Source organism: Thalassophryne amazonica, chromosome 10 (assembly GCF_902500255.1).
Source record: "Thalassophryne amazonica chromosome 10, fThaAma1.1, whole genome shotgun sequence".
Lineage (NCBI taxonomy): Eukaryota > Metazoa > Chordata > Actinopteri > Batrachoidiformes > Batrachoididae > Thalassophryne > Thalassophryne amazonica.
In genome coordinates, this window is record NC_047112.1 from 41,894,760 (window position 1) to 41,906,970 (window position 12,211).

A 12,211-nucleotide genomic window follows, 5' to 3' on the forward strand; every position below is an offset into this window, starting at 1 on the left:
TTAATTCAAAATGCTGCAGTTAGAGTACTGACGGGGACTAGAAGGAGAGAGCATATCTCACCCTTATTGGCCTCTCTTCATTGGCTTCCTGTTAATTCTAGAATAGAATTTAAAATTCTTCTTCTTACTTATAAGTTTTGAATAATCAGGTCCCATCTTATCTTAGGGACCTCGTAGTACCATATCACCCCAATAGAGCGCTTCGCTCTCAGACTGCAGGCTTACTTGTAGTTCCTAGGGTTTGTAAGAGTAGAATGGGAGGCAGAGTCTTCAGCTTTCAGGCTCCTCTCCTGTGGAACCAGCTCCCAATTCAGATCAGGGAGACAGACACCCTCTCTACTTTTAAGATTAGGCTTAAAACTTTCCTTTTTGCTAAAGCTTATAGTTAGGGCTGGATCAGGTGACCCTGAACCATCCCTTAGTTATGCTGCTATAGACGTAGACTGCTGGGGGGTTCCCATGATGCACTGTTTCTTTCTCTTTTTGCTCTGTATGCACCACTCTGCATTTAATCATTAGTGATCGATCTCTGCTCCCCTCCACAGCATGTCTTTTTCCTGGTTCTCTCCCTCAGCCCCAACCAGTCCCAGCAGAAGACTGCCCCTCCCTGAGCCTGGTTCTGCTGGAGGTTTCTTCCTGTTAAAAGGGAGTTTTTCCTTCCCACTGTAGCCAAGTGCTTGCTCACAGGGGGTCGTTTTGACCGTTGGGGTTTTACATAATTATTGTATGGCCTTGCCTTACAATATAAAGCGCCTTGGGGCAACTGTTTGTTGTGATTTGGCGCTATATAAAAAAAATTGATTGAATTGATTGATGTATATATGGGGTGGGCGTTTATAAGCTTTGCTTCTGCTCACCCCCTTTGCGGTTGAACGTCACTGTGGTTTTGTGTATCAGTTTTTGTTATGGTCGAGTTTTTGTGCCAAAATAAGTTCAATTCAGTATTTTCCTTCCAAGATATTGCACAAATCAGATTGCAAGCACATTAGTCATTCCACTGCGCATGCTTGATACTGTAACAGCTCTATGTATTATGGGAAAAACAAAATGAACATATTCAATCCAAGCTGCTTCTTTCTTTTATTTACTTTTTAAAATTAACAGCCTTGGATCCTGGGTGGTACCCACTCAGGCACACAACCGGTCCATTCTCCCATCTCTAAAATGGCCATATCTGCTGCAGCCAGGTGAAACGAGGGCATTCCCTTGGCCTTCTCCACCTATGGGTGTCCTCAACACTCCAGCACCTACTTGCTGGTTCAGCACAGAGAAACCAGCCACGTGGCAGAACTGTTAAAGCTGACGCTCCCTCAGAATGCAGGTGATACTCCTCATCTTAGTCTCCAAGATGAGGAGTAAAACTAGGACAGTCAGCGTAATATTGATTGAAGGTTGTTGTTATCATTTACAAAAAATGACTTTCCATCAAGAACACACGTGGCATGTATTTGAAGCAAAGGAAAGAGTAGATGTTTTATAAAACTTGCATTGGTACACTGGCTGTTCTCACTGCGTCTGCACCATCCGTGTTATGAAACAGTGTCCCTGACTTGCACTGTTGATGATCTCTATGAATAAAATAATTTGTGCGTTTAACTTGAAGGAATGTGTCAATGTATCTTTGAAATGAGTACCACAGCTGTGTGTGTTGAACTCAGCAGCAGCTCTGACTGCTCGGTCCACTGGCACCATGCATATGAGAGGACACTTGCAATAATTTGGTGACTCGGGTTTAATTTAACCGATATAAGCAATTTAAACAAGAGCAATCAAAGATATTTGACGTCTGCCAATCCAGATCACCTTCAGAATTCAGTGGAGTCTTCCATGCCATAATATCTATCTGTGGGGCAAATTTGGTGATAATCCATGAAGTAGTTTTGACATAATCCTTAAAAGCCTATGAAGTGAAACGTGATCCAGAATCCGGTGTCACAGACCGGACGGTCCCCCCCTAAAAATTGGTCTGCCCTGCCTCCACTCCGCATGCATCATTTCAGACCACAGCAGCTCTTCTGAGACAGACTCTCTTCACCCAAAGAGATCAAATGGATTAATGGGATTATTAACCATCAGATGACAAGGTAAAACCTCTTAAATCATTCTAAAGTCAGTTTTAAGCAGAAACGAGGCGATAATCAGTAATGCTCTGAAATGACGGACGCGCAGTGAACGCAGCAGCTAGCAGCTCATGTACCTGTGGCGCTTTGATGGCTTCCTCAGTCTTTTCTGATGAAATAATGCTGTATTTATGTGGAAATGATTGTTGCACAAAAGCTTCAGATATGTCGCTGAGATAAATGACTGGAGTGCAGTTTTAAGCAGAAATGAGGTGATAATCTGTGAAACGTGGCTGCTGACTTGTGCATTGAAGGCAGGGCGGACCGATTTTTTTTTTTTTTTTTGTTTGTTTTTTTGGGACCCTTCGGTCTGCGACAGTGGATCCAGATCTCCATCAAAATTTGATGGAGTCTTTCATGGCGTAATATGCATCTGTGGTGCAACCGGCAATTTGGTGAGAATCTGTGAAGCCGTTTCGGCGTAATCCTTCAAAGGCTATACAAAGTGAAATCTTGATCTAGAATCCAGATCTCCTCCCAAATTCAGTGGACTCTTTCCTGGCCTAATATGCATCTGTGCTGCAAATTTGGTGAGAATCCCTGAAGTAGTTTTGATGTAATCCTTCAAAGCCTTTATAATGGAAAACTTGATCCAGAATCTGGATCTGGATCACCTCCAAAATTTAATGGAATCTTCCATGGCCTATCTGTGGTGAAAATTTCATCAAAATCTGTGCAGTACTTTTGACATAATCCTGCTAACACACAGACAGACAAATAAATAAACGCAGATGATTTTATTATATCCTTGGCGGATGTAATAACTGAGTAACTGAGTTTTAGTTGACACACAGAGACACTGCCGGCTGACAGAGACAGACAGGACTATTATAAATCCTAATCTCAACTCAAATGGGGAAGATGGTAACAGAAACACAAAGTGAGACACAAGTACAGTCAGAAGTAAAAGCTCTTTGGAGTCCTTTCTTTGATGTGCCTCTTTGATGTACTTACACCAGATCGCCTCCAAAATTTAGTGGAGTCTTTCTTGGCCTAATATCTGTCTGTGCAGTAATTTTGATGTAATCTTGCTAACAGACAGACAAATAAATAAATGCATATGATTTTATTACGTCCTTGGTGGACGTAGAAAAACAATAACAGCTTGGATTGGCCTGATTCTGTTCAGTTTGGACATTCCTTCTGTTAATCAGATTTTGTTCTCCTGGGGGATTTCAATGCCCACGTGGGTGGCGACAGTGAGACCTGGAGGGGGGTTATCGGGAAGCACGACCGCCCCGATCTGAACCAGAGTGGTGTTCAGTTGTTGGACTTCTGTGCTAGTCAGTTTGTCCATCACGAACACCATGTTCGAGCACAAGGGTGTCCATAAGTGCACGTGGCACCAGGACACCCTGAGCCGGAGGTCAATGATCGACTTTGTAGTTGTATCATCTGACCTTCGGCCACGTGTCTCGGACACTCGAGTGAAGAGAGGGGCAGAGCTGTCGACCGATCACCACCTGGTGGTGAGTTGGATCTGCTGGGAGGGGAGGAAGCCGGTCAGACCTGGCAGGCCCAAACGTATTGTGAGGGTCTGCTGGGAACGACTGGCGGAACCCTGTGTCAGCGAGGTCTTCAACTCCCACCTCTGGGAGACCTTCTCCCAGATCCCGGGGGAGGTTGGAGACATGGACTCCGAGTGGACCATGTTCTACACCTCCATTGTCGATGCGGCTGCTCGTAGCTGTGGTCGCAAGGTCTCTGGTGCCTGTCGTGGCGGCAGTCGCCGAACCCGGTGGTGGACGCTGGAAGTAAGGGATGCCATCAAGCTGAAGGAGGAGTCCTACTTATCTTTGTTGGTAGGTGGGGCCCCGGAGGCAGCTGACAGGTACCGGCAGGCCAAGCGTGCCACAGCCCGTGTGATCACAGTGGCAAAAACTTGGGTCTGGGAAGAGTTCGGGGAGGCCATGGAGGACTATCGGTCAGCCTCGAAGAGATTCTGGCAAACCATCCGACGCCTCAGGGGGCGGAAGCAGCTCTCCACCAGCACTGTTTACGGTGCGGGTGGGGAGCTGTTGACCCTGACTGGGGATGTTGTTGGGCGGTGGAAGGAATACTTCGAGGATCTCCTCAATCCCATCGTCATGTCTTCTGAAGAGGAAGCAGAGACTAGGGACTCAGAGGCGGACTCATCCATTATCCAGTCCTCGGTGGCAAGGCTCCTGGGGTGGATGAAATCCATCCTGAGTACCTTAAGTCTCTGGATGTTGTGGGACTGTCTTGGCTGACACGCCTCTGCAACATTGCGTGGCGATCGGGGACAGTGCCTCTGGATTGGCAGACCGGGGTGGTGGTCCCTCTGTTTAAGAAGGGGGACTGGAGGGTGTGTTCCAACTATAGGGGGATCACACTCCTCAGCCTCCCCAGTAAGGTCTATTCCAGAGTACTGTAGAGGAGAATTCGACCGATGGTCGAACCTCGGATTCAGGAGGAGCAGTGTGGTTTTCATCCTGGTTGCGGTACACTGGACCAGCTCTACACGCTCCATCGGGTGCTCGAGGGTTCGTGGGAGTTCGCCCAACCAGTCCACATGTGTTTTGTGGATCTGGAGAAGGCGTTCGACCGTGTCCCTCGGGGCACCCTGTGGGGGGGGGGGTGCTCCGGGAGTATGGGCTCCGGGGTGCTTTGCTAAGGGCTATCCGGTCCCTGTACGACCGCAGCAGGAGCTTGGTTCGCATTGCCGGTAGTAAGTCAAACCTGTTTCCAGTGCACGTTGGTCTCCGCCAGGGCTGCCCTTTGTCATCGGTTCTGTTCATTATTTTTATGGACAGAATTTCTAGGCGCAGCCAGGGTGTAGAGGGGGTCTGGTTTGGGAACCACAGAATCTCATCTCTGCTGTTTGCGGATGATGTGGTTCTGTTGGCTTCATCAAATCAAGACCTTCAGCGTGCACTGGGGTGGTTTGCAGTCGAGTGTGAAGCATCCGGGATGAAAATCAGCACCTCCAAATCCAAGGCCATGGTTCTCGACTGGAAAAAGGTGCTTTGCCCTCTTTAGGTCAGTGGACTGATGGAGCGTGAGATCGATAGACAGATCGGTGCAGCATCTGCAGTGATGCGGTCGCTGTATCGGACCGTCGTGGTGAAGAGAGAGCTGAGTAGGGGGGCAAAGCTCTTGATTTACCGATCGATCTACGTTCCAATCCTCACCTATGGTCATGAGATTTGGCTCATGACCGAAAGAATGAGATCACGAGTACAAGCGGCCGAGATGAGTTTCCTCCTCAGGGTGGCTGGGCGCTCCCTTAGAGATAGGGTGAGGAGCTCGGTCACTCGGGAGGAGCTTGGAGTCGAGTCACTGCTCCTCCACGTCGAAAGGAGTCAGTTGAGGTGGCTCGGGCATCTTTTCCGTCTTTTCCGGATGCCTCCTGGACGCCTCGCTGGAGAGGTGTTCCGGGCACGTCCCATTGGGAGGAGGCCCAGGACATGCTGGAGGGACTACATCTCTCGGCTGGCTTGGGAACACCTTGGGGTTCCCCCGGAGGAGCTGGGGGAGGTGTGCGTGGATCGGGAGGTCTGGGCGGCTTTGCTTGAGCTGCTGCCCCCGCGACCCGACTCCGGATAAAATGGATGGATGGATGGACTTGGTCCATTTTATATAATAATGTTTGTACTGTTAGATGGAAGGGTGTCTAATACAATGTTCCAGATAGCTTTCACAAAGGGCAGGGTGCTGGCAAGGAATGAGGGCACTTTTATTTGCAAATTTGTGAAATGGGGCAGCCGCAAATGCACATTAATGATTTTAAAAAGTGTAAAAGTATTATAATAAATTTAATAGCCTATTACCAAATGAAGTATCAATTTGATTTAATTTTTCTTTGCACTTGAAGTAAAGCATAAATGACTAAAAACACAAGTAGATTATAGGTAGAACCTGAAGCAAAGACTGTCCGAAAACTGGTATGCAAAAACCTGAAAATTGTCTCGAATTGTTGTTTTGGAGATTAGAAGACTAGGCACCGAATCATTCACTTGTTCCACAATAGAAGAGTGGTACACTGTACCTAGTTGTCACAAATTATTTTCAAGGTTTGAATACTGAAATGTCATTGAGATCAATTTTTGTTTATCTATTGTAAGAGCTGCAACTTGAGCCAATTTCAACTCAAGTGAAATATGATGCAAATTTCATTTTATTTCATGTTACACATTGCATAAATGTTTAAAACATGTTAATATTGGATGGCTAGGCTATACTGTTTGCTCTTGTGTTCAAAAATGTGCAAATGCTTGGTTTACTCTGTGAGCAGCAGAGAGCTGCATCAGAGTAAACTTTCTTTTTTTCATTGTTTTTGAATTGGATTATAGCACCACATTTTAGAGTGGCCTTTTATTGTGACCAGCCTAAGGCACACCTGTGCAATAATCATGGTGTCTAGTCAGCATCTTTATATGCCACACATAAGGTAGGCTGGATTGTCTCAGCAAAGAAGTGTTCACTTCCACAGATTTAGACAGATTTGTGAACAATATTTGGGAGAAAAAGAAGTTTTGTGTATATAGCAAATGTTTTAGATCTTCGAGTTCAGTTCAAAACACGAGCAAAAACAGAGCAAAAACGAGATATTAGGTAGAACTTTATTGATCCCTTGGGGAAATTGAGATTCCAGCAGCATTGTATAGCAGCACACAGAGTATCAAAAGTGAAAGTAAAAAAGAAAAACAATTTGCAAATATAAATATCAGACATAGTGGTTTACTGGCTACTACTGTTTCTCTCATTCCTGACCTTTGTCTGTTACTACTCCTCCCCCTGAGTGAGGAGTAGTAGGAGTACAGTCTGAGGGACAAAGGAGTTTTTCAGTCGGTTGGTTCTGCATTTGGGAAGAAGCAGTCTTGCTTCTTGGCTGAAGAGGTTCCTCTGGCTGCTGAAGACAGTGTGCAGACAGAGGGTGACTGGCATCGTCCATAATGTCCAAACGGGCACAACCTCCTCAGAAAGTAGAGTCTACTCTATCCCTTCTTCTACAGGTGGTTGGTGTGGGTTGTCCAGTTAAGTTTGCTGTCCAGCCACAGCTGGAGGTACTTGTAGGAATCCACACTCTCCGCCTCAGCTCCCTCAATCAGAACTGGTTGTGTACTTGGACTGGACTTCCCAAAGTCGATGACCGGCTCCTTTTGTCTTTGAGGTGTGGAGTTGTAGATGGTTTGTGTGGCACCAGGCAGCAAAGTCCTTCACTAGGCTCCTCTACTCCTCCTCTCTGGATGTGACACAACTCAGAGTTGTAGAAGTCAGAGGTGTACAGGGTGAAGAAGTTGGGCCAGCAGAGTGCCCTGGAGTGTTCCAGTGCTGCTGATCAGTGTCAGACATGGTGTCCCTCAGCCTGACATATAGCGCAGCAAATTTCAATTTATTTTCATTTATATAGTGCCAACTCACAAAAGAGTTGCCTCAAGGCGCTTCACACAAGTAAGGTCTAACCTTACTAACCCACAGAGCAGCAGTGGTAAGGAAAAACTCCCTCTGAGGAAGAAACCTCAAGCAGACCAGACTCAAAGGGGTGACCCTCTGCATGGGCCATGCTACAGACACAAATTACAGAACAATTCACAAAACGAATACACAGGAAATGCTGTTGGTGCACAGGACAGAAGGGTTTTCAGCACAAATATCACACCCATCTCTGGATAGAGCTGCACCTTAAACACAGAGAAAAAACAGAATCAGGCATCAAAGACAAGAAATACAGTATAATTTGTCAGCATTAAACAACAAGAAAAACAGGAAATACTAAGGTGATCGCCGGCCACTAGCCCTAAGCTTCACTAAAAGACCCAGAATTTAGGTAAAGTTGAGGCTGCAGCACGCTCCGTTTCCTAATAAAATAAAGAGTAAAAAGCGCAGAACTACTATGCCAGTATGCTAGCCATACGAAAAGGAAAACAAGTGCGTCTTAAGTCTGGGCTTGAAAGTCTCCACAGAATCTGACTGTTTTATTGATGCAGGGAGATCATTCCACAGAACAGGGACACAATAAGAGAAAAACCTATGACCTGCAGGCTTCTTACTCACCCTAGGGACACAAAGTAGTCCTGCACCCTAAAAATGCAAAGTCCGGGCCGGTACATAAGGTGTAATTAGGTCAGCTACGTAGGGAGGTGCCAGTCCATGAACAATTTTATCGACTAGTAGCAGAACCTTAAAATCTGTTTTCACTGGGACAGGAAGCCAGTGAAGATACGCCAAAAATGGGTGCAATGTGGTCGAACTTTCTGCTTTGTGTTAAGTCTGGCTGCAGCATTTTGAACCAATTGGAGAGCCCTAATGCTGGACTGCGGTAAACCAGAAAATGGAACATTGCAGTAGTCCAATCTAGAAGAGATAAACTATGGATCAGGGTCTCAGCATCAGCCATAGACGGGATGGGACGAATCTTGGCTATATTTCACAGGTGGAAGAAAGCAGTCCTCGTAATATTTCTAATGTGGAGGTCAAAGGACAATGTAGGATCAAAAATTACCCCAAGGTTCCTCACTTTGTCAGTGTGATGTATGACACACAAGCCTAGGCTAAGCGTTAACTGGTCAAATTGATGCCGATGTCTCACTGGACGAGGAATCATCATTTGTCTTACCACAGTTTAAAAGTAGGAAGTTTCTAGACATCCAACTTCTCACTGATGCAAGGCGATCTTCTAAGGATTTTATGTGAATGAGATTACCAGCAGTTATCGACATGTGTAACTGAGGATCATCAGCATAACAGTGAAAGTTAATCCCAAAACGCCACAATATGTGCCCAAGGGGTGCTATATAACAGAAATAACTGAAACAATACTTCACATGGTGATGCAAACACAAAATCCAGCACAAATTCTTCTTAGACATTGCTCTTTTGAAAATCCGATGGGCCTCTTGAATTTTCAATAGGCGGTCACGTAGGGGTCAATTGAAGAATTACACAGGGGTTAAAATATAAAAATGCTGCAATCATATTGAAAACTATACCACATTTTGTCTGATCATAAAGGTTCCAAAAAAGTATAGTTTGGACTATCTATGACTGAATGTTGTGGAGTTAAGGGGTAAAAACCTTAAGAATGGTGACAAAGTTCAGTTTGTACAGGGGTCAAAAGTTAAAGTTGTTCCAATTTTAGAAAAAATGGTGCAATTGTTGATTGAGCTACTTGGATTAATAAATGGAATAGTTTTGACTGTGTTGAATGCTTGGTCTCTAAAGTAAAGGTCAAATAATGTTGGCGTCCATTGAATTCTGTGACGTGACATGTTACCCCGTAATGTGATAACTAAGCATGATACATGGTGCAAACTATTCCTTTTTGAAACCCTATTAACCAATAATTTGCATCACCTTTCTCTGTTTATGGGTGTGTAATGAATAAAAGCACCTGCTTGTAGCAAAATGCCAAAAAGGCAAAAAGCTCTGTGTGTGTGTGTGCACATGTGTATAACTTTGATCACGGACAAGCTGGGGAGAGGTGACATTTGCCGTTTGGTATGCTTATGTATTTTGGGGCAAGAATGAATGCCGCCAAAACATAAAGTTGACAGGACTAATTTTTGGAGAAACTACAGATATTAGCTAACAACACTGAACAATTCTGGATTACATTCTGGATTCACATGCCATTCCAGCAGGGGAAGTAAAAAAAAAAAAAAAATATATATATATATATTAAAAGCATGCATCTGTGATTTTATTTAGTAAGTTCAGTGTTATACAAATAATGACTGAGTTCAATAGTATGAATCTTTCATGAGGTGAAAGCTGGAACATACCATTCAGCAAGGTTCATTGAATAGTATGTTCCAGTTTTCACCTCATGAAAGATTTGTACCATTGAAAGAATGTGAAAACATTCATTATTTGTTTTATGTAACGGCTAAACTTGATCCTTGTCATTTGATGTTTTATTAATTTACAACCCCTGGCAAAAATTATGGAATCACCGGCCTCGGAGGATGTTCATTCAGTTGTTTAATTTTGTAGAAAAAAAGCAGATCACAGACATGACACAAAACTAAAGTCATTTCAAATGGCAACTTTCTGGCTTTAAGAAACACTATAAGAAATCAAGAAAAAAGATTGTGGCAGTCAGTAATGGTTACTTTTTAGACCAAGCAGAGGAAAAAAATATGGAATCACTCAATTCTGAGGAAAAAAATTATGGAATCACCCTGTAAATTTTCATCCTCAAAACTAACACCTGCATCAAATCAGATCTGCTCGTTGACATTGACCCTGTGCCATGACATTGACCCTATGTGTCTTTTTGCAAGGAATGTTTTCGCAGTTTTTGCTCTATGGCAAGATGCATTATCATCTTGAAAAATGATTTCATCATCCCCAAACATCCTTTCAATTGTCCAAAATATCAACGTAAACTTGTGCATTTATTGATGATGTAATGACAGCCATCTCCCCAGTGCCTTTACCTGACATGCAGCCCCATATCATCAATGACTGTGGAAATTTACATGTTCTCTTCAGGCAGTCATCTTTATAAATCTCATTGGAACGGCACCAAACAAAAGTTCCAGCATCATCACCTTGCCCAATGCAGATTCGAGATTCATCACTGAATATGACTTTCATCCAGTCATCCACAGTCCACAATTGCTTTTCCTTAGCCCATTGTAACCTTGTTTTTTTCTGTTAAGGTGTTAATAATGGCTTTCGTTTAGCTTTTCTGTATGTAAATCCCATTTCCATTAGGCGGTTTCTTACAGTTCGGTCACAGACGTTGACTCCAGTTTCCTCCCATTCGTTCCTCATTTGTTTTGTTGTGCATTTTTCGATTTTTGAGACATATTGCTTTAAGTTTTCTGTCTTGATGCTTTGATGTCTTCCTTGGTCTACCAGTATGTTTGCCTTTAACAACCTTCCCATGTTGTTTGTATTTGGTCCAGAGTTTAGACACAGCTGACTGTGAACAACCAACATCTTTTGCAACATTGCATGATGATTTACTCTCTAAGAGTTTGATAATCCTCTCCTTTGTTTCAATTGACATCTCTCATGTTGGAGCCATGATTCATGTCAGTCCACTTGGTGCAACAGCTCTCCAAGGTGTGTTCACTCCTTTTTAGATGCAGACTAACGAGCAGATCTGATATGATGCAGGTGTTAGTTTTAGGGATGAAAATTTATAGGGTGATTCCATAATTTTTTCCTCAGAATTGAGTGATTCCATATTTTTTTCCTCTGCTTGGTCTAAAAAAGTAACCATTACTGACTGCCACAATCTTTTTTTCTTGATTTCTTATAGTGTTTCTTAAAGCCAGAAAGTTGCCATTTGAAATGACTTCAGTTTTGTGTCATGTCTGTGATCTGCTTTTTTTTCTACAAAATTAAACAACTGAATGAACATCCTCCGAGGCCGGTGATTTCATAATTTTTGCCAGGGGTTGTATAAACAGAAAAGGGACTTACATTTTGGTGTTCCACTGCTGCTAACGTCCAACACAAACTTTAAATAGCAGTCCAAATTGTGACGTGTAGCTGATGCCTTGCACGGACTTCGTACTTCATTTAAAAAAAAAAAAGACTTTGTGTAGTTCCTCAGTCCAGCCAAAAATCACGTCAGCTTTTCATCTGAACAGCTCTTCATGCATGCAGATGGCTTACAGCAGAGTGTATTTTGTTGTTGTTGGTGTGTGTGGGTTACAAGAACTAGAACTGTCAGTTAGTGCAATCAAATTGTCGTCCCACGTGCTTCGTTGTCCCACGTGTGTGCTCTCACACAACCAGGACAGCGTTTGTGCGCGCGTGTACTACCAAAAAAAAGACTGTGTACTTCCTCAGTGCAGCAAAAAAAAATCACATCAGAAATTTGTCAAGCTTTTCATTCTATCATCCTGCTAACAGCTTCCAGACGGCTTACAGCGCAGTGGATTTGTCTTGTTTGTGCGTGCGTGCGTGTGTTTTGTTCAGGGTCGCCACAGCGGATACAGCTAGATCAGCATTGGTATTTGGCACAAGTTTTTATGCTGGATGCCCTTCCTGACGCAACTCCAGTTTTACCTGGAGAAACACACTCAGCCCCTGGCATTCCAAAGAGGTCTCTCATCCAAGTACTCGCCAGGCCCCACACTGCTTAGCTTCTGAGTTCTGACGGAATAAGA

General features: G+C 43.9%; 1 protein-coding gene across 2 annotated transcripts in view; it reads left to right on the forward strand.

Moving 5' to 3' along the window:
- Nucleotides 1-12,211, forward strand: part of LOC117518691 (guanine nucleotide-binding protein subunit beta-4) — an 84,854-nt gene that overhangs the window by 35,934 nt on the left and 36,709 nt on the right. The gene's annotated exons all lie outside the window — the stretch shown is intronic.